The 22,479-nt window shown below is 40.2% G+C and overlaps 1 protein-coding gene across 6 annotated transcripts in view; it reads left to right on the top strand.

Annotated features, from left to right (window-relative positions):
* enox2 (ecto-NOX disulfide-thiol exchanger 2) overlaps positions 1-22,479 on the top strand; it is a 918,217-nt gene that overhangs the window by 635,595 nt on the left and 260,143 nt on the right. The gene's annotated exons all lie outside the window — the stretch shown is intronic.

Here is a 22,479-nt window from a genome sequence, read left to right as displayed (position 1 = left end):
ATGAGAATTCATACCATTTTAACACTAGCAGAAATTCTTTGTGGATATGTTTTGTACTTTAAGTGTAAATAATTTAAATTAAATGATACAAACTGAGGTGGGCTTGGCGCCCTGCCCGGGGTTTGTTTCCTGCCTTGCGCCTTGTGTTGGCTGGGATTGGCTCCAGCAGACCCCTGTGACCCTGCCGTTAGGATATAGCGGGTTAGATAATGGATGGATGGATGGAAATTATACAAAACATGATTATAATTAAAACTGTGACCACAGTTAATATACTAACTTATGCACATCTTTCAGGTGTCTCAAAATGATACCATCCCAGCACACTATGCTTGTCTTGTCTGTGTTTTATTTGCCTCATGCAATTGGTACATTGGATGTTTTTTAATCAACTATTTCATAAAAATGTAAAAGCTTTACAGTGCAGCAACACCCGATTATGTCCAATTTTTGCAGGAAGTCTTCTATATGTATTGTTTCAAATATATATTTTTATGTCTACTGCCAGGCAGGGTTCATATTCCTTGTTATCATTTCACAAGGACAACTCTGAGCTGCTACCTCAAGGAGACTCACAAACATTAAAAGTGAATGCCATGATGGGGGAACAGCTTATGTTTCCTTCAATGGCTTTTTTCCTGAAAGTGAGATTCTATATAAAATTGCTGCATTGTTATTTACGAGCAGTAGATGTAGGAAGTAATTTATAACATTATATACTATAGCAATAGTATCAGGCTCAGATTTGTTTCTTTTATGCAGAACTCCTGGTTTTAAATTTACCTCACTGGACACTTATGGCAAAAACACACAAGCCTTGAATAAAGATATCCTTCAGCACTGTAAGGCATTAATTCTGGTGACAGTTAATGAAAATTTATAGCAAGTCTTGAGGGATAACTCTGAATAAAAGTGTCATAAGGCAAGTAATTATTAATTAACTTCCATTATCCATAAACTGGCAGCATTCTCACTGGCATTTTTGTCATTGCAATGTTTAATATACCAAGACAGCTTTTATTTAAGGGTGGGCAGTGGCTCTCCTGTGCAGTCATGCTTAGGTCTTGGGAGAGCTGCACATAATTTTCACTTTTGTAGTGCCACCTGATGTTTTTTTATGTGTGGGAGTTCTTGAAATACATTTAAGTCTACTGTGACCTTTGAAATTCACCACCCACCTTATAATAAAGCTAGAGAATTTGAGCTTGTAATTCCCAGCTGATTTTCAGACAAAGAAAGACACAATTCAGTGTCAAATGAAAATGTAACCACTGAAAGCTCACCAACCTTACTAATATTGTCATCAGGACTGTAGATTTATTTATGTGCTACTGAGCCTGAGACCCTATTCACAGTTATTAAATGATTACTGCAATTTTTGTGCCTCATTTTCAAGTCTAAGGTTCATTCATATTTGGGGAGACTTCAACACAAAGCTGGAGGGAGGGAGAATGTAAAAGGAGACGTGATGGGACCAGAACTATTATGCTTGTAGTGAGTGCAATATCTCCTCAGAGCATTACTACAGCTACCCTCAACTTCATTCAGCACTTTTCTCTAAGAGAATTTATTATTTTTAAGTTAATTTTCATTTTTTCTATTTGATTTGACCTTTTTGTAAATAAACATAGACAAGAGCAGGCATCAATGATGTATTATAGTACTGTATAACAGTATCAAACTGACCTAATCCAATTCAGGGTCCTGTGGGCCAGGAAAAGAAAGAAAACCAGAATACTATGAGAAAAATTCTGACCAAGAGAGGGAGAGAATGTGCATATTCTTCAAAAACAGCCAAATTATTTTTTATGTCATGTGCACATAATACATTATACCTCATCCTTATACAGTATATCTCCTTAAGAATTTACAAAAATACAGTACTCTTAATATTGTTTCTTTGTATCAGTATACTGCTGCTGGATTATGTGAATTTCCCCTTGGGATTAATAAAGTATCTATCTATCTATCTATCTATCTATCTATCTATCTATCTATCTATCTATCTATCTATCTATCTATCTACCAACAAAGACAAGCGCACACAAAATAAAAAAGTATACATAGCATGCAACTTATTTATATAATTATACTGTACACCAGTTGGGGTACCTGGAAAAAGTTTGGTATCAAACCAAAATTTCACTGACTATACTCACAGTGGAGAGAAAGTTTGCACAACTGTGCCAAACCCTAAAAATTCCCCTGGGGCTCTTTTGATAATAAAGCATACAATAGCCGGTGGTCTGTTCCACTGTACAAATGAAGAATCTGTGCACACAGATAGCCTCAATGATGTGGTCTGAATACTGGAAAAGCGCTCATTCAACTTTATATATGAGATTACACTGTGTATGTAACATGTATATCTCAGCATCATCCTCTCCAGTGTAGATGGGAGTGCAGTTCTGCTTCATGGAACCAATGACCAGCGTCTTGATTCAGAGGGGTAATACTATTGTTCTGGGACCACTGAGTTAGCCAGTAGAACTCTTGTCTGTAAGCTGTCTGTCTCATCATTGTTGGTGATCAGGCCTATGATGGTGGTGTCATCACTAAATTTAATTACAAAGTTACAGCTGTGTCTGGCCACACATTCAGAGGTTAACAAGGGGTACAGAAAATGGCTCAACACGCTTCCCTGTGCCGTGCCTGTGTTGAAGGTTAGCCTAGAGGATGCAGTGCTGCCAGTCTGTACATGCTAATGTCCTAAGAGATAGGAAGTCCAAAATCCAATTGCAGACTGTCCTAAAATGAGGAGTTTGGTGGCTAGCAACACCAGGTTTAAATCCAAAATGTTGTATCACCACACCTATATGCCAACCTATTTTTGACTTTTGTATGGCACAAAAATAAGAATAAAGAATTCCATTTCAAACAATGGAAGCCTATTTTGATATTTACATGCTTATGCATATAAATATGTAGGTAATAGGTCAGGAGTCATAGTGCCATGGAGTTCCAGCTGTGCGTTCTGGTTAAGCATACTTGCATTGTCATTTCTATTAATTGATCTAAACATTTTTCCCATATCTGAGATATTAAAAAAAATGCCACTTAAGTTCTTTGAAAAAACTGCATTTTAAACTTTGCTGTGGCAAATTTTTTTAAAAGTAGGAATCCACACATAATTTATAATGTTGTGCAAAATAGAACCGTAGGGCTTGTTTATACTTCATGCTCAGAACTCATACGTGCACACATCATGGCTGCCACACATTCCCAGCATTCATTTGATGCGTCCTCTGAGCACATCCTCAGGAATTAACATGACGCGTGCGCAAGTTGCAGTATCAGCAAAAAGTCGTGGGGCACAGTGTGATAAAATTCAGAACATGACATCAGAATCTCTGTTTTACTATCTACATGTGACAGAAAGCCACTTTGCAGATCCTCCAGGATCGATGTGTGTGCTTTGATGTTTGATTAATAGTTCGATGTGGTGAAGCAAAATGGCAACATAGAAATGCACTTGTGGTGCTTTTATATTCAAGCATCGCATATTCTCCAACGTAATGATACGATACCTTTTAAAAGTCTCACATACTATCTTCTGTGCTGTCTTTTTTTTGCACCTTCACAACAGCATCAGAATGTACTGGCTGAAAATTTGAGCCACAGAGAAAAAAAATTAAGGACACCGTGAAAAGGTCTATTTTGTGATTAAAGTGGAAAGTTTGGCTTTAATCTTTAAATGTCCACCTAATCCTCATAGTTTATTTTATCATTAGAGTAGACCGTCATAAACATCATCTTAAAACCATCTCAGTTGTTAATCACTACGTGCTTCTGGGGCTTCCTCCTGACCTGACTGCAGGAAATCGCCATACAGAACACATTCAATGTATGATATTCCAGCTCTCTCTTCATTTAGAATCCTTAGATTTATACTTGATATCACTTTCATGATGAAAGACACTAAAGTATGTATATTACATTTTACAGATAATTCGTTAACTTCATTTAAATAATGAATACTGATAATATTTACACATGTTGTGGCGGTACGGTGGCAGAGTGGTAGCGCTGCTGTGTCGCAGAGAGTCGCATCCTTTGTCTTCCCTGCCTGAAGTGTGCATGTTTTTCTAGTGGGTTTCCACAGTGTGCTCCTGTTTCTTTCCAAAGACATGAATGTTTGGTGATGCTAAAGTGCGATGCGCTGATACCCCATCCAGGGATTGTTTGTGCCTCTCATGGCCGATGCTTGCTGGAATGGGCGCATCGCTGGATTGATGTATGTAATCATTAAACATCAGTTTCAGAGATATTGTGGCAAGGTGTCCTCGAAATTTAATGGATGTGCCATGCAATTCACAACACAGCAAAGCCGAATGTTTTCTCAACATGATGATATCTCACACTGCCACCTGGTGGAATCTTCCTGATTTACGTAAAGCACGGACGCAAGTATAAACAGTACAACGCTTGCATTGCAGTAGCATACGCTGGAGCATGTGTCGCATTGCGTGAAGTTTAAACCTGGCCTAACAGTTCAGTAGTAAAGTACATTGTGGTTCAAAGCCATTTTTAAAATACTTTTAAGTGTAATACTTTGGTTTTCTAATTTTGTTTTTATTTGTAATTGATTTTGTGTGAAAAATGATAGTTATCGTTGGGAATTAGTGGATAATCAGGTCTGGATGGAATATTGGTTAAAACGTAATAAAGTCAATATATCAGTTACTGGATAGGTTATGTCTTTAAACTGATGGTTCCTTGTGTTTTCATAATAATGCTGACATTGTAATCATTTCTGTGATTTAGAAATGGTAGCACTTCTAAATTCAGTCTAACATACAGAGGTAGTGTGCAATGCATTGGGCAAAACCAGATTGTTCTTGAAGTCATGTGTGATTCACAGATAAATTTATACTTACTGTATGTCTAGCAGGGCGGCACAGTGGGTAGCGCTGCTGCCTCGCAGTTAGGAGACCCGGGTTCACTAACCCGGGTCCTCCCTGCGTGGAGTTTGCATGTTCTCCCCGTGTCTGCGTGGGTTTCCACAGTCCATAGACATGCAGGTTAGGTGCATTGGCGATTCTAAATTGTCCCTAGTGTGTGCATGTGCGCCCTGCGATGGGTTGGTGTCCTGCCTGGGGTTTGTTTCCTGCCTTGCGCTGTTGGCTGGGATTGGCTCCAGCAGACCCCTTTGACCCTGTAGTTGGGATATAGCAGATTGGATAATGGATGGATGTCTAGCTTGGTAAAAGCACTCTTCCCTTACTTTGCTATTAACATTTAGTCAGGAAATAGCTGTGCAATGACAAAAGGATACTTTGTACCAATTTGCATAACCTAAATTATGTTTAGTACAGTATAGTCCATAAGGGTGACAAGTTTTATAAGTGTATTTTTTAGAGCAACTGCATAGGTGAGTAATGAAGAAAAAAGTATAGATTTACTCATTTAGTATAACTTAAATTATATTTAGGAAATTTTCATTTCAAAATTTCTTTGGGTCTGTAGTTATTTAACTTGTTAAGTTCAGTATATGTCCATAAAGTTTATTATTGTGTTTATTTAGAACATGTGCAGCAGGGTGGTATGAAGGGTTTCTTGTGCAAAACAATTACTGGGCCATTTAAGCAAGAAAAAGCAAAGGTGTTTGTGTGCTGCACAGCCTTCTTTCAAAGTCATAGGAAAAAAACAGAATTATTAAGCAGTTGAAAAAAAACGAGTGAGGGTTGTTGGAGAAAGTGTAGCTTTTGGACAATCATGGTCCTAAACTGTCAAAGGCAGCAGAAGACATTGGTGTGCTTTGTGAATCTCTCAGAGAAGATATTACTGTATGACTGAAACATACTGTATGAAATGCAATGGTAATGATCATTTTACAAAGCCTCTATGGTTTATAAAGAGCAAATAGCAACAATGTTTTCAATCATATTGGACTGAAAACTGTAATGATTCATTCTACAGATTTTTCAGACAGCTGCAGCCTCTACTCTCCACAACACCTTGATAAATCCAAGCTTTACATGACATTAACAGTGCTGGTGATCTCACGGAAATAAAGTCTTTCAGGTCTGGTCAAGAGATCAGAGGATTTCTTAGAAGTGTACAGTCAGACTCTAACAAGCAAAACCTTCAAAGAGACAGGAAACTTTATTAGATTTACAGTGTCAGGTAGAGCAGCAGAACAGTGTTTTCAGAGCACAGGGAGTGTGAGATAGAGGACAAATTAGAAAAACTTTGCACAAGCAGGCCTTACTATCTATTTCTAGAAATACCAAGTGACACATCTAATTCACAGCTATGATTTCTTTCTTGTCCTGACATATATTTATTCTGTTTGAATTTTTTTCTGAATATTTTTACATTTTTTATATTCGTTAGAAATGTCAAAAACCTAAGTTGAAGGCAACTACTTCGTAGTTTAATAAGCACTTTTACTATCTATCTATCTATCTATCTATCTATCTATCTATCTATCTATCTATCTATCTATCTTATCATATAGCGCTCTATCTATCTATCTATCTATCTATCTATCTATCTATCTATCTATCTATCTATCTATCTTTTACATTTGCACTATCTGGTTCACAATCACGCAGCACATAACTGTTACAGTAAAAGGCTTTGTTTTACTTTTTTTACTTGAACATGTTCTATCAGGCAATAAAGAAAAGGTGCATATTTGTCAAGGGGTATTTGCCTTTAATTATCACAGCATGGTTGTCCATTCAGCCTCAGAAGGAGATGGTTTCAGAACAGTTAATTCTAAAATGTGTCACTTGTTGCCATGTTACAGATGTTCAGACCCAAGGCGTTCTTTTGTTTGCAGATTGCAGGTAACTGAATGTTAACAAAGTTCACCTGACCGCCTGCTCATTTATTAATTAATTCATTCATTCATTTTCCAAAACCCAGTTATTACCAAATAGATTGGCAGGGAGGTCAGCACCTATCTTGGCATCTTGATGGCCCAACCTAGACAAGGCTCGGTTCTATGTCAAGACCTCCTGTTGTTTTATAAAGGTCACTGGCGTCAAGGCTTAAATAAGCTAAAACAAAGAAATAAATGAGCCAGACAGCTCTTACTACATGTTGAGATTCTTGGCAAAGTTGCTTTTTATGTTTTTTTTTCCATTTCAAGGTCTTTAGGGGCTGTAGCCTATGTTGGCAGCAAAAGGCAGGAGCCTGCGTGGAAATGTACACTAGTCCAATACATTACACACTCACAAACACTCCCACACTGAGTCTGAGTTACAGACACCAAATAACTTAACATGCAATTCTTTAGTTGTGAAAGGAGACCAGTGCAGACTGGGAGATTCTACACACAGAGGCCCAGTCCAAAAATCATATCCAGATGCCTGGAGCTCAGGAGCATTAGTGTTAACAACTGCACTTATGTATTTTCCATTACATTGTTGACATCTCATCGCACTTGGATAGTGTGGACGTTGCACTCTGTCTTTATATTAATCACTAGTCTGTTTCCTCTGGGATGCATGATTTCTTGCAAAAAATCAAATGGCCTGTTTCTTTCTCATTGCTAAATTGCTCTAGTTTAAGTTTCTATGTGCCCTGTGATTGACTGGTATCCTACTGTGTCTATGGTAGGTTCTTTGGTGGTTATTACAGTGCTTAAGAAAAAGGTTGCCTTCTGATTATAGGTCTTTTTGTTTCATTTTCAAAGCCATCAAATAGGACCCTAGCTTATGTTCTATGAACAGAAATGCAAGATGTGAGCTATGAATTAAGAAATTGTACTGACAACACTGTGTATTGTGTAGGAAATCTACTTCCTGACAGTGAACTGACTTGTATCGATCAAAAATGCCGTCACATGAGTGTAAAACAAAGAACACATGCTGACATAGAAAAGAAAAACAAAACTCTGAGACAAGTAGCCTTTGGTGCAGACTTGGCCAAGGTAGATTTCAGACACTGTGAAATGTTCAGCACACTGTTACGATGTTTACACCTCAATAGCTTCCAGCATCTCTGGTCAAAATTGGCCGCGTTTGGAATTCCATTTTGGGTAATGATATCATACATGCTTATATAAGATTGTGAAAGACTGAGTATATTGCACATATGCTGCTTTGCACTTGGTAGTAATGACATTTGTACATAAAAAGTACATTTAAATATTAGATTAATAAGTCAGGTCAGGTTGGGGAGCATCTACTGGTACAGTACTTTGCCGCACCCACCACATGACAAGATAACTCTGGATCCTGGTTGGTAACCCCCCAGGCAGACACTCAGTCCAGTCCCACCCTCAGGAAATGACCCTCTATCTGCCGCAGCCAGGTGTTACGTAGGCAACCCCTTGACCTGGTCCAGTCACTCAGGTCCTTAACAATGAGGATCCTGAGAGCCGGATCACCCTCGAGGAAACGCGTCACATGGCCGTAGTACCGTAACTGATGCTCCCTCACAGTGCAGGTAATGTGTCTCATTCGGAACTCCATGAGCAATCGCTCATTCGACACAAAGTGAAGCCAGTGGTACGCAGGGATTCTCCAAAAAGACACAGTACCAAAGGAGTACCGTCTTCCTCTCAGGTCACTGGATAGCATCCATGTCTCGCAACCATATAACAAGACAGGAAGCACCAGGACTCTAAAGACTTGGAACTTTGTCCTTTTGCATAGATATCGGGAGCGCCACACACCCCTTTCCAGCGACCTCATGACCCCTAATGCTCTCTCAATCCGTCTACTGACTTCATAGGAAGAGTCACCAGAGTCATGAATGTTACTGCCGAATAAAGTGATTAATAAGTGCTGTATTTTAAGCACTTTTTATGATTTCAAAATATCTGTTTTCATTAATAGAAAGTAGTAGTGTTTTGATAAAAAAAAAACAAAAAAACGTGTTCTTAGTAAGAGCCACAGATTCTGCAAAACAAAAATATCTTTGGGGCCAAATCATCTGTAGCCTGGCAACAGTTTACAGTTGAACTATTTAACTCTTAGGGAAGCAGTTTGTTCTGATTTTCCATTTTCCGAGTCTCCACAGTGCAGACAAAACCTGAGTTAACATTTACAAATAAGTGCATTGTCCGGATTTGTCAACCACCTTTTTTAAAGAGAGACAAAATGAACATCACCTTCAGTCTCGCTGGAAATGTAAGATGACACAAATGGCTGAACTGAAAATTCAGCAAGGACAGTTCAAGATATCATTCCATCTTTGACTTGAGATAACTGTTTAAAAAATGGAAATAACCATTGGCTCCTGTAGGACACAACACCTTGGCAAATTATATGATGTAATTTTACTTAATAATGCACATTTCTGAACATTATGTTGCACAGTATCTCAGTTTAAACATATTCAGTAGGGTTACGGTTTTATTTTGGTCTGATATGTTCTTTTTTGAGAAAGATTTTATTACAGCATTAAAAGTGTACAGTAAACAATATCAACTCTATTGTTCATGCTGTATGAATCATACATCGTGATGCCTGTCACTGCTTAACAAAACCGCTACAGATCATAATAAAAAATGAAAGTTTTTTTAGGGTCTGTTTAGAAATAGTGCAGTCAGGGTTTCTGTTACTAATGTGTCCTCTCTTTCTTTGTCTTCTCTCCTACAGTGTGCTGTCGGTGTCACTCTTTTGGTTAGTCATCCCCCAGCCTGGCTGTTTCTGATACTGAGAGATGGCAGCCACCCTTTCTAAAACAATTTACTGGGGATGTCTTTTATCTAGACTAACTTAATCGATGTGTCACACTCTCTGACAACACATTATAATATTTTTTATGACTTCTAAGTTTGATTTGCTTGATATGCTTTAAGAGGAGAGGTCACAATAATTCAGGTCTCTTTCTTGCAGCTAATGATCTTGTTCTGCCTTGTTTCCTGTGTATATTGGTCTTGTTTCATTAGTTCTTGGCTGGGAGATAGTGAGTCATAGCAAGAAGGGTGTAATAGAAATGATTATTTCTGTGGCTCCTTCACTGCACCCTTGATTTAGCACAGTAATTTACAGCAATGTATTGAAACGAGACTCATGAAAAAATGTGCAACAGTTCAAGCAGAACCCTTGTGTTGTCTTCACTGCAGTACAGATCTTCTTGTTCTTGGCAATTTTCATACGTTATGGTCTGCGCAGATTAGTGGTCAGTCATACTTCATAGATATGCTTGCAGTAATAGTACAATATAAAATATTTTTAGGCAGAAGAATTATTTGTTGTGAAGCAAACAAGATTGAAAAACTTAGTAGTTTCATTCATTTGAGAATAAAGTTTCAAATTCTTCTTAAAACTTTCTAAACATTTTCAAAATTACTTTTTGTAAATAACAAATGTAAAGTCAAAAATAACATGAAGAATTCTGCACACCTGCAGTAACAATGCATAGGGTTTTCAGATGATGGTTTGCTAAGCAAATTTACAGTATACTTCCTGTGTTTTAAACTAAATGTACGAGATCATACTGAATGATACAGTTAACAGGTACGCAGGATGTGCTTTGAAAGCACAAGGTGCAGAGCCAAACAAAACGTATTTTAGTGTGTGTGCTTAGAGATGACAGATAACCATGATGAGCAGTGGATTAACATCACTTTTCATGTAAAACATGAAAAAACATTTGGAGATGCTTTGATCATATTTTGACTGCCATTTACTCATGAAAGTAATTTGTAAGTGTCAATTTGGCAAAAGCATTTTCAACTGAGGAATAAAGTGGAAGTGAGGGTAAAGAAATGCTTTTTAAAACACTTGTGTCACATGCAACTCTTACCATAACGTTTTGTGGTATGAATGGATAAAATGTGATGGAGCTACTCATCCTGTAAAGACCTCGCCTGCAGACTGCTGTTTTCTGGTCTAGTTGATACATGGCTTCCTTCTTCATTGCATTAATCCTGTGTATGAAAATGTACTATAGAAATAAATGTTGCTTATTGCCCCTTCTTTTTAAGGCACCTGCTTGGATGACCCAGCACGGGAGTTCCTTTGACAATACTGTATAAGGTGTGCTGTACACTATGCATCTGTGAGTAAATATTGACCTTAGTTTTATTCAGTTCATTGTCACATTTGGACTGGACAGGTTGCCAGTCCACCACAAGACACCGTCACAAATACAGCACAACAGCACTCACTCACATCAGAGCTGTTTAGAGCCACACTTGGAAAAACAATGTACCCAGAAGCAAAAGGCATGAAGGCAAAGTACAAACTTCACAAGGCCATAGACTGGACAGAGCTGAGGGAAGCAGCACACACTACGTCACTCTTAGAATTCTAAAAATGAGGAATCTGTTAAATGACACATAGTTTGTGCATTTTTACTGTTTATTGTTGTCTTTGAACTGTCATTCATATCAAATGAGATGTACGTAAAAAAAAGGTTAATTTTTAGGCACAGCTTGAAACATTATTTTTGGCTAGTTAAATTTTAGAGCATTATATATATATATATATATATATATATATATATATATATATCATCCTCTTTAATAAAACCCCTGTGTGCGTCCAGGTGTCCGTGTGTGTGTGTCTTCTGGTGAAGTGCGCATGCGCGGGGTCACACAGCACGTGTTCAGTCTCTTCCTGTGCATTCCCTATGCAGACACACACACAGGCGCATGAGAGACAGACACGCACACACAGGCGCGTGTACGACAGACACACACACACACACACAGGCGCCCACGCGACAGACGCACACACACACACACAGGTGTGCGCATGCATTGTTGCAATGTTACTTTTCTTGGTTGTTTATTAAATTTTCAAATGTTCATTTTTTCCCTGTGCTTAAAACTCATTAAAAAAAAAGTGTTTTTAGCGAGCGGGTCGTAAGGCTATAGCGCGAACTCTTCCAGTCTTAGTTTTCTCAGTTGTTCAAGGTTTTCTTAGTGTTATTCAATGTTTTTACATTTAGTTTACTATTACTCTGTGCATTCAGTGGTAAAATTAACTATATTTGTGCTTAAAAAAGTAAAAAAATATATATTTACATACAGTTCATACGGTCTGGAATGGATTAATTATATTTACATACAACCCTATGGGGGAAATTACTTCAGTTCACGACCAAATCGGGTTAGAACCAGAGTTTTGGAATGAATTATGGTCGTGAGCCGAGGTTACACTGTATTACTGTCATACAAAATTACAGGCATTTTACCGAAATACAAACCAGTATTACTGAGAGAGAAAATTAAAGGCACACAATACAGTGACGCATATTACAGTCACATACAAGGTCCCTTGCCATTTAATATAGACTGTTCCTACTAATGTTTATGCACTGCTGTTCTAGCGCCCATTATTGTAACGGGCTTAATGTCTAGTGTATATATATATATATATATATGTATATATATATATATATATATATATATTGTAAGAAGAGGAGACCAGAGACGTAGAAAGGTTTGGGGCAGCCACCCGTTTAATTCGGTTTCCCGGCTGCAAAAGTCTTTGAGGCATAATTAAACAGTTGTTACACAACAGAGTCCAAAACAGAACTGCCTGCCTAAGCAAAGGCAGTGAGCTTTATAGCACAGAGGGCGGAAATGATGTCGTCCTCTGGGCCGGAACTGGAAGTGACATCATCCTTGGGGCCGGAACCGGAAGTGACCTCATTCTTGGGGCCGGAACCGAAGTGATGTGTCCTTCCTGGAAATGGCGGCTCCTGGTGGGATTTCCGGTAAGACCTGCAGAGAACTCAGAAAGAGCGTCAGTGCACCCGCCCCTGGGCAGATGTATAAACAGTATTTCCTAAGCCCTTCAGCTGCTTCCCATGCACACGCAGTGTGACAAGACTCCCCTCAGCCCAGACCCGTGGGTCGGGCGACCTGCACCGAGGTCGTGGGCCCGGGAGAGGGCATCGGCGTTGGCATGAAGAGACCCCTGTCGATGAACGAGCGTATACTTGTACTGCTGCAGGTCAAGAAACCACCTCGTGACCCGTGGATTCGACTCCCTGTGAAGGGCCATCCACTTCAGAGGTGCATGATCCGTCACCAGAGTGAACACGCCACCCAAGAGGTAGTACCGCAGCTGAGTTACGCCCATTTGATCGCCAGAGCCTCTTTCTCCACCGCCGCATACCTGGTCTCCCTGTCCAACAGTTTCCGCTCAGGTACATAACGGGTGTTCAACACCGCCGACGCTTTGGCTCAACACGGCACCAAGCCTGTGTCCGGCGTCCGCCTGGAGGATAAAAGGAAGAGAGAAGTTAGGGGAGATCAAGATAGGTGCTGAAGTCAGAGCCCTTTTTAAGTCACTGAATGCAGCCCCCGCTTTATCAGACCATACCACCGTATTAGGAGCTCTTTTCTTTGTCAAATCGGTCAAGGGCGCCGCTCTCTGAGAAGCAGGCACAAACCGGCGGTAGTACCCGCCAAACCGAGAAAGGATTGGACTTGCCGCTTGGTTTTGGACGGGCCAGGCCATTATGGCTTGCAACTTGGAACACTGTGGCCTCACAGTACCCGCCCACTAGGTAGCCCAAATATTTGGCTTCCCTCAATCCAAAGAAACATTTCTTGGGGTTGATTCGGAGCCCGGCCTCTCCCAGCGTCCGTAATACTGCTGTGACCTGCTGTATGTGTTCCTTCCAGGTGCTGGAATAAATGACGACGTCATCCAGATAGGCAGCACAGAACGAGTTATGGGCCGGAGCACTTTGTCCACCAGACGCTGAAAAGTCGCAGGCCCGTGTAACCCAATGGAAGGACACGATACTGCCAGTGTCCGCTAGGAGTGCTAAACGCGGTTTTTCCTTCGCGACTCCGCTAAAGGAACCTGCCAGTACCCCTTTGTCATGTCAAGTGTAGTCAAGAATTTGGCTGGTCCCAGTCTCGAGGAGGTCATCCACGCGAGGCATGGGATAAGCATCGAATTTGGAAACTTGGTTAAGCCGACGGAAGTCATTGCAAAACCTCCAACTGCCGTCAGGCTTAGCAATCAAGACGATGGGACTGGACCAGGGACTACTACTTTCCTCTATTACTCCTAGTGCCAGCATTCGCTTGATTTCCAGCTCCACTTCTACTTTCTTTGCCTCCGGAGTCTGTAGGGTCGCTACGGACGATCACCCCGGTCAGTCAATATGTCATGCGCAATCAGAGAGGTCCGACCGGTTTTCACTTACCACCTCTGGGACAGAGCGGATAGCTGCTTCGAGCTCTTGTTTCTGCCTGGGGATAGCTGCTCGCGAAATTAAGGGAACTTACTTCAGCAAAGAGAGCAGGGCTGTCCGGAGGAGGGATCGGGATCCCTCTCCTTCCACGGTTTCAGCAGGTTTACATGATATATTCGCTCAGTTGGTCGGCGATTGGGCTGTTTCACCAAATAGTCAACCAATCCCTTCCTTTCCTTAATTTCAGAGGTGCCTAGCCAATGGGCGAGCAGTTTAGAGTGAGAAGTTGGTACCAATACCATGACGCGATCCCCCGGTTGGAACTCCCGGAGAGTCGTGCCACGGTCATAAAGGCGGCCTGTGCTGATTGCGCCTCCTCTATATGACTTTTAGAATGGTCTTATTGCATCAAATCTACGCGCAATTGGGCGATATATTCCAAAATATTAGTGGAGGGCTGTGCCTCCCCTTCCCAGCCCTCTTTTAAAATATCCAATAAACCCCGGGGTTGTCTTCCGTACAGTAATTCAAATGGAGAGAACCCGTAGAGGCTTGAGGAACTTCCCGATATGCAAAGAGGACAAGGGGGAGGAGTTGGTCCCAATCCCTCCCATCCTTGCTGACTACCTTACGTAGCATTTGCTTGAGAGTTTGATTAAATCTCTCCACTAGGCCATCGGTTTGAGGATGATACACCGAGGTCTTTAAATGCTTTATTTTCAGTAACTTGGCAGTCTCCTTGAACGCTTCCGAGGTAAAAGGCGTTCCTTGGTCCGTCAGGACTTCTCTAGGAATGCCTACTGCGAAAAGACTCCTACTAGTTCCCGTGCAATATTTTTGTGGTAGCCGCGCACGGAACGGCTTCAGGGAATCGGGTAGCATAATCCACGAGGACGAGTATATATTTATATCCTCGGCTGAGGGTTCTAGGGTCCTACTATGTCAACCCCAATCCTATCAAAGGGAACGCCAATAAGGGAAGGGGAATCAGAGGAGCACGGTCCTCCTAGGAATTTGCCGCAGTTGACATTCCGGACAGGAAATGCAAAAGCGCTAACCTCCTCATTAATCCCCGCCAGAAAAACGGAGCTTAATTCGCTCTAATGTTTTATCGGAGCCGAGATGGCCTCCAAGAAGGTGGGAGTGTGCTAACTCGCAAACCTGCCGCCGGTAGGTCCGCGGGATTAGCAACAACTTCCGGACCTTCCCTCATGTTCAGCGACCCGATACAACAAATCATTATCAACGACAAAGTGAGGTCCCTGTGGCATGGGCAAATGCGCGTTGGCGTTAACGAGAACCACTGCATTCTTTATGTGTTTCAAGAGAGTCGTCATTCCACTGTTCTCTCTTGAAAGAAGCCGGCGTCGCTCTAAACTGAAAGTGCAACTCAGAGAGCGGGTCCGGTCTGACCTCAAGGGGCGGAGATTCCTCCCTCGCTGCCGGGGCGCTAGTGGATGACGTAGTAGCCCGCGGTCCGGGAGTGTCTTCGTCACTCTCTTGGCCTACCGCCCCACTCCCTGTCGGCTGATTACACGGTGTGGAAGCAACTTGAGATGAATCGTTGTCATCTATAACGAGGCCATAAGTTTTTCGGGGAATGCTTTCTAAACTACCGCCGTTACTATCAGACCAGTCTCGCCCGAGGATTACGGGAAACGGAGGATCCGGATGCACCGCCACGGTAAGCTGTCGAAGGGTTCCTCCGAGACATACGTAACACCGGGCGGTATTGTATGCGGATATCTCCGTGTATACATTTTAGACTGGTCTTCTTTTTAATCCACTGTTGCGGTAGAATAAAACGGCGAGCAACGACAGACACGTTACTGCCGGAATCGAACAGCGCTGTTATTTTATGACCATTAATAAGAAGCTCCCCCGTATGTTTATCCGCCAGGGGATTGCTAAGGGCACACAAACAACCCCGCCATTGTCCCCTACGGTCCGCCTTGTTCCCCGACAGGTCGCAAGCCAGACGGCCCGGCGACTTCGGAACAGGCTCTGGATTGCGTGGAAGGGACTGCTTTAGTAGGACATAGCTCCCGGGTAGTCCACAGAGCGGCTGTTCTGCCTTCCCAGGTTTCACAGCCGGCTTCTGGGTTTGCAAGGTTTGTAGCAGCTCGTCCATAGAATGGAATTCGCCCCAGGCCGGCTGGGCAAATCCTGGGGTAGCTTTTTTAGCAGCAAAAAACAGGCCACTTGCTGCACTATCTGTAGGGGGGTCAACTCGAATGGCCGTAGCCACTCACCCACCTTTTGCCAGAGAGCCATAGCCTGCTCTGACAGCCCTTTGTTTGGGTTAAACTCCCAGTTTATTATTTCTTTCACCTGCCAGCCTGGGGACAACCCATCGTTAACAGGGACCTTGGTCCCGATGGGCAGCTCGGCTTTCCTGCCAAGGAGAGCATACTGAGCCACTCGAGTGTGTTCCCCAGAAGCCAGCCCACGCCTGTGGGTCCCCTCTACCTTCTCCACGAGATGGGTGGTCAACCCCGGGTTATGCTCATGGAGCAGAGCCTGCACCGCGTCCTTCCTGACCCTCCGGCACTCCCTGCCCTGAAACTCGGCCCCGTACTCACCCACCTGGTTCCATGAAAGTTCGTGTCCCTGGTTCATCGGGGACACCATCCTGCCGACTACGCCACTGTAAGAAGAGGAGACCAGAGACGTAGAAAGGTTTGGGGCAGCCACCCGTTTAATTCGGTTTCCCGGCTGCAAAAGTCTTTGAGGCATAATTAAACAGTTGTTACACAACAGAGTCCAAAACAGAACTGCCTGCCTAAGCAAAGGCAGTGAGCTTTATAGCACAGAGGGCGGAAATGATGTCGTCCTCTGGGCCGGAACTGGAAGTGACATCATCCTTGGGGCCGGAACCGGAAGTGACCTCATTCTTGGGGCCGGAACCGAAGTGATGTGTCCTTCCTGGAAATGGCGGCTCCTGGTGGGATTTCCGGTAAGACCTGCAGAGAACTCAGAAAGAGCGTCAGTGCACCCCGCCCCTGGGCAGATGTATAAACAGTATTTCCTAAGCCCTTCAGCTGCTTCCCATGCACACGTGTGTGACAATATATATATGTGTTTGTTTTCAATTTTCAATTTTAAGAGAATATTCTATAATGGCTGGAGACCATTTTTTCTATTAATTTGTTATTTGTTTATATAGGTTACAATAGTACACCAGGGTCTTGTCTGTCATGTGATGCTGGCAGACTTCACTGAATGGCTTATAATTTCAAGATAAGACATCAGATTATTTATGATTTTGCATTCTGTTTTAAAATAGTTTAAAAATACAATTTTTTTTTTTTGTTTTTATCATTGAGCTAGGAATTATGAAAGCGTAAAGAGACAATGCAATTGTTCAGTTTGATCCTTGCTCTGAAAATTAATATAAACATTTTCTTCTGTGGATGCGTTTTTAGGAATCTTGGCTAAATGTAAGAATTGCTGGAGCTCTTTTTATATTTTAGTCAAAGTGTGTGTTTTTTTCCTCAGAAATCTTTGCTTCTGTAGTTAAACACACAATTAGACAAAGTCCTATTATGTAATCAGACGCTGCGCAGGGGAGTTGCAGATACAATGCTTATTTGTTTTGAACAATTCCTTTCGACACATTCTTTAGTTGTAGTATTGTTCAGTCCTACTGGATTATTATGTTATGTTGTTTTATACATGAGGTCTCATTTACTTTATAGCACATATACAATTACATGCAAGCATTTACAGAGCTAAATTGCTTTTAAATATAAGAACCTACATAGTTTTAGTCTTTCCACATTGTTTTTTGTTTAAAGATGTTATTTATGGATATGAGACTCCACAGGAAATGTAAAGTTAAAGAAAATGCTGAACACAAAGTGGCTGTATAAACTGAAATTAAAATGCATTTGCGTAGAATTTCGGAAACTTATTCAACCAAATCGCTTTTAACAATTTAAAGTAAAATAAAAATCCTAGTGTTATTTTTCTGTTTAATTTAAATCATTTGTAATATTTTATTTGTTGAGAATTCACTTCTTCTACGACACTGTAAACTTAGATTCCATATTTTTAATTCTTGTGAAGGTCACTATTACAGAATAAAGATCAAGTGCAGTCAGTTGAGTTGGTTAAGATTTCAGAACAGATTTGCTGGCCTGTATCGTTATTCAGAATTAACTGTTAGCTTTGCACAGTCTTGCTAGAAACTTATTTTATGTGGATTTATTTTTTTAAGTGCAAACATTTAGAGATGGTTTAATTAAGTTCGAGGACATGGTAGCATTTTGTGTATCTCATTCACTTTCACACAATTTCAGGAATTGCCAGACAATGAGTATTTGTAAATAACCATTTAAGATGAATCTACTTGATTTTAAATTGCAAGAGCCAGGGTATTAGATTGACAAAAGATGAAAAGATCGTATGTGTAACCCCAGCCTACTTTCTCCTCACCTGCTCCAACAATTGGCCCAACATTCATGCTGAGAATTTGATATCCTCCATCATGAGTGAATCAGGACCAATTGTCTTTAGCAGAGTCAGAAGCGTGCACTGGTTTTTAGGAACTGTGATCTGGTCAGCAAGGATCATTGAAGATTATTGACTGCTTTGGACATCTTGGATTAGAGAGCACCAGGGCACTGCATTTGTGAAAATATTGAGACTAAGGCAAAGGAGTGTCATCGCAACCAGAATTAAGTTTTACTCATTGCTTACATGTTTGTTTTGTTGTAAGTGTATGTTGGATTTTATACCATTCAAGATACATTATGTGTTTGAGACTTTTCAGTGCTTCCTGTATCACTTATTAATTACATTAGTGGGCAGGGGTAAGCAATCCTGTTGGTCTCTCAATATACAGTACACCAAAATCAATCAGAAACCAACATGAAGACTTACAGTAAGTCTCATTATCATTTATCATGAACAAATATTAAAACACTAATGTGGTTGCTGGTTCAACCAACACCTCTGACTCACCATATGACTCTATGACTGCCACACATTGTAAACAATTGAAATCCAATATGATTCCGCACTTGTAAAAATCCTTGGGTTGATACTCACTAGAAAATGTGCTACGAAAAAAAAAAAAAGATGATCTCCCTAATGGGGGTTTTGACTACCAATACTTCATTACTGAGTATACTACCATTTGTGCTAATGATGAGTTCACTTGTGTCATATGACCACACAGCACTTGTACCCAACTCGGTTCTAGGTGGATGGGCCTTCTTTCTGGAATGGTTCAGCACAGCCGTCAATGACCTAGAATCCCTCCTAGGGAGACTTTCTAGTGTATGGCTGTTTTGAGTATGGTAATCTCTTATGCATATGGTTTAAAAAGTGATGAGCGTTCTTATACTACAGTACAGTAAGTTCCCTACGAACGAATGAGTTCCGTTCCGAGAGTGTGTTTGCAAGTCCACTTTGTACGTAAGTCCAACAAAGTTACACTAGGCACCCAACAAACACAATGCAACCCCTAACCCTCAACTTCTATAGAAAAAATGCACATGTACAGCTGTTTGTACATAAGCAAATGCTTTTAAAAGTTATTATTTGTATTTTCTTACAGATTTCTTGTATTTTAATAATAAACAACTGAAAGTTATTTTGTATTCCTATTGTTTTCTGTCAGCTGATATTGTCGTTTACACAATCAGATGGCCTACATACACAAACCTAACCTACCTCTCATCAACTCCTATCGAAAACATAATTGTATTCGACAGTACACAAGAACATGCTTTTAAAAGTTAATATTTATATTTTTCTTGTAGATTTCTAGTGCATTTTAACAACAAACAACTGAAAGTTATTTTTTATTCCCATTGTTTTCCATCAGCTGATATCGGTACAGTAGACTCGCTTACTCCTAGCAAACAAGCCTACGTGATTATGTTCAAATCCAGTTCCGGCCACCACACACAAAGTGAGCAATCGGATGGCATCATCACTCAGCACCTACTGCCCATCACTTAATATTGATGCCCGATAAGTGTTCACTGTGAAGATTCATGGAAGGTTTTGAAGCGAGGACAAGAAAGAAAAAAAAGTCCTTCCAGCGCCAAGTCCAATTTGAGTGTATAAAAATAAAAGCCCTCATTAAGTGTGCAGTACTCCTCACTGGATGAATATATCTGAAGATCATACATTAGAGTTGATTAGGACCAGTCAAGAAGAAAAAGCTGTTCATTAGATCCGAGTGAACGTCCCTATTGGACTTGCACTTCACCGCACTACAGGTTTTGTATGTAATGTTAATGTGGTTCTCTGAGTGAAGAAGAACTTACTCTTAATGTGGTTCCAACTGTCTCCTTGTGTTCTTGTTAAACAGGCTTAATTCCAGACATCTTGGCCTTGAAATAAAGCGTATTAACTCAGCATAAACAACTACGTGTAGAGGATGCACGCTGATGACTGAGAATGTAAACAATAATAACATCATTTTTGCTCCCTGCCTAGCGCAATACTTGCAAACTAACGTATGCACTGCTGCGAAATTTGAAGTTAAGCTACAATTTTTAATTATTTAAGTAATTTTTAAATTATTGGACATGTACGATCGCAACTTTGACAGTTTGTAACTTGAAGGTTCATATGTAAAGGGACTTACTGTACGTAGAAGATAAACTGCCAAACAAATAGCACATAGTTGCGCCAGGTCAATAATTACATTAGAACTATGGATGGAAACTAGTGTATGATGTCTTGTGCAATTAACCTGATAAAATTCTGACCTGAAGGTAGAGTGATATGGAAAGACCAAGTAGTAAATACAAAGAAAACCAAAAATCAAAGTGGAATTTGTTGCCCCAAACGATTAGCAATCTGGCACCAGAACAGAATCACCAAACACATTTGTCCTTATTTAAACTTTAGTCAAAAACCATAAATACTACGACCACTTGTAAAAAAATAAACCAAAATTTGCAGTTAAATAGATTTGGCAGAAATTCAAGTCCTGAAAACAAAAACTAAAGACTATAAACATGATTTGCTTTGAAGGTATCAACAAACTTAAACGACATGGAAATCCTTTCCACTGACATTTATACCTTCAGTATGTCCCAATGACCTCACATGTCACAAAATCACCTATTATACCATAGCTAATGATGAAAGATTACTCCAAGCCCTGAAATGGTGGAGTCTGTGGAAAACAACACTTTGGAGTAGGAACAAAGCAAAATAAAGACGTACGTATTTAAATTCAGCACATTCCCCAATCCCTAGATACTTCGAAAAGATGCAAAAGATATAAGATTAACTGTGAAATAAAATACAAATCTTTTAATCTCATTACAGATAATCCCATTTTTATATTATGGGTTAAGGGCAGCACGATAGCACATTGAACAGCGCTACTTGTTTAGGTCCTTTTGATGAGAGATTGATTTCTTCATATGCATGCATGTATTTTCACCATACTTATCATATAATCAGTCAATAAGCAACCAGTTAGACTATCAGATTCAATATGGCCCAGTTTGAGAAACTATGAATATGTGCAAAAGTGTGTTTCCAGGTAGTACTGCAAATTTCTCTTAACTTGAAGGCTTGAGCTAACATATTGTATACAGTACTGGGAAAAGAGTGGGCAGGAAATGGATGGATAATAGACTGGTATTAATGATCGTCTAAATGTTTTATTTCTGGTTCATATTCATTTTACAAGCTTGAACAAAAGGCATAATATTGGCTCATGTGACCATACATTTGACTTGTCCTTTTTTGGTGAGGTGCTTCATAAGATTAATTCACTAGACATACAATAAGACAGCTGGGTTTAAAATGTAATTTCACTTTTATTTTACTTCTGTTTTGGGCATTTCTCTATGTATAGTGCAGAAGTAGGCAACATATGGCTAATTGGATCTGATTGCATTAGTGTTAAATGATTAAATGAACAAAGCCTAGCAATACAATGACAGTATTTCAGCTGTAGCCGATCCCACCTGTTATTAGTTTCTTTCATATTAGGTTTTTTCCATTTTCAATTTACTATATAAATGTTTATGCTATACAAGAATAAATCAAAGCCAGCTAAACGTGCATATTAATTATGCATAAGAAAACACACTTCAGTACGTCCCAAATAAACAATCTCCTGCCATGATTTTGACAGATAATACAGATATAGAATATGCCAAAAAAGTTTCTTCTTTATGAATGGAGCATTCAATTAAGTCGGTCTTCACTGGGAGGCTTCATAGCAATTAAGAATATCACAAAGCAAGAGAATTAAATAATTCAGTATTACAGAATTACTCTGCATGAATAATAAATGAAATTAAGTTAAAGCCAGATTTGAGTGAAGGTAAGTAAGAAGAAGCAACATAATTTTTAAAATTTACAGAAAATATCAGCTTCCATTTTTGAATTTGTTAAGTTCAAGTTGACACAATTGCATTGTGGTTATAA

Source organism: Polypterus senegalus, chromosome 10 (genome assembly GCF_016835505.1).
Source record: "Polypterus senegalus isolate Bchr_013 chromosome 10, ASM1683550v1, whole genome shotgun sequence".
NCBI classification, from domain to species: domain Eukaryota; kingdom Metazoa; phylum Chordata; class Cladistia; order Polypteriformes; family Polypteridae; genus Polypterus; species Polypterus senegalus.
The sequence above is the reverse complement of the archived record's forward strand: the minus strand, read 5'-3'. Positions and strand labels throughout refer to the sequence as shown.